Genomic DNA, 1,163 nt, shown 5'->3' with positions numbered 1-1,163 from the left:
TGGTCACAGTCACCCACCTTCTGAGCTCCTCGGCATCTGAGCGTGAATACAAACTCGTCAGGTAGACAGACTTCCTCTCCCACTAGAGCCTCCATACTCTGCTATCCCTGCCACTGTCCACTGTGCTGTCAGCACCCCCATCCATTCCCCCCTATCTGCCCTTCTGGTAAATCTAGTCAGCCAGAGGTCCCTGTTCCAGGAGGATCAGCTGTTCCTCATCAACGGCTAGGAGCAATTCTGCTATTTTTATTCGCATGGGTATTGCTTTAATCTTATTGTGTTTTCTATTCTATTTTTCAAAATAAGATGCAGCCTCAAAAGATGATACTTAAGGACATTTATTTAAGAGTTAATGACATTACCTATGTTATATAGTCTCAAAAGTATCTAAGTGGTTATTTATTTTAATATTCACATGTGGTGCTGGAAAGATTACTCAGGGGATAAGAACATTTGTTTTTCTTCTAGAGAACCTGAACCTGAGTTTGACTCCCAGCACCAACATGGTGGCTCTGTCCTCCTCTTCTGGCCTTTGCAGGAACCACACACACACACACACACACACACACACACACACACACACACACACACACGTTGATAATCAAAACTCTTGTACAAATAAAAAATAAAATAAAAATCATTAAAAAATTTTGACATGCATGGAAGAAGCCAGAGTAGTCTGTGTCCTATTCTCTATTGGCAATTGGGGTAACCCTCTTTAGAGGATGATGTGATAAGAATAGGAGGTAGGAATTGGCTAGGCATTTAGGGTAAAAAGACCCCAAAGAAATGTAGCCAGTTTCTGGGCTAAAAGTCAAAATGTCCTTGGGCCTGTTAGCAACACACTCTGTTCCAAAGGCAAAAAAATGTCAAAATGTCAAAAGTACTTGGGAGCTTGTACCTAATCCTTAAAATATTTCAGGATTACCTCTTCAGAGGGGGAATTTTGGAGGGGAGGGAGTGGGCATGGATTTGATCAAAACATCTTATATGCATGTATGAAATTCTCAATAAAGTTATTGTAAAAGTTAAAAAAAAACAAAAATATTGACATGCATCTGTCAATAAATTTTAGATATGTATCTATGAACATTTGTTTTGTCTACCATTGTGTTTACATGTGATAGACTATCAGAATAGATCATTATGTTTCATTTATTTGT

The sequence above is a fragment of the Nannospalax galili genome, unplaced genomic scaffold (assembly GCF_000622305.1).
Source record: "Nannospalax galili isolate Female #2095 unplaced genomic scaffold, S.galili_v1.0 scaffold654, whole genome shotgun sequence".
In the NCBI taxonomy this organism is placed as follows: domain Eukaryota; kingdom Metazoa; phylum Chordata; class Mammalia; order Rodentia; family Spalacidae; genus Nannospalax; species Nannospalax galili.
This window is presented reverse-complemented; position numbering follows the sequence as displayed.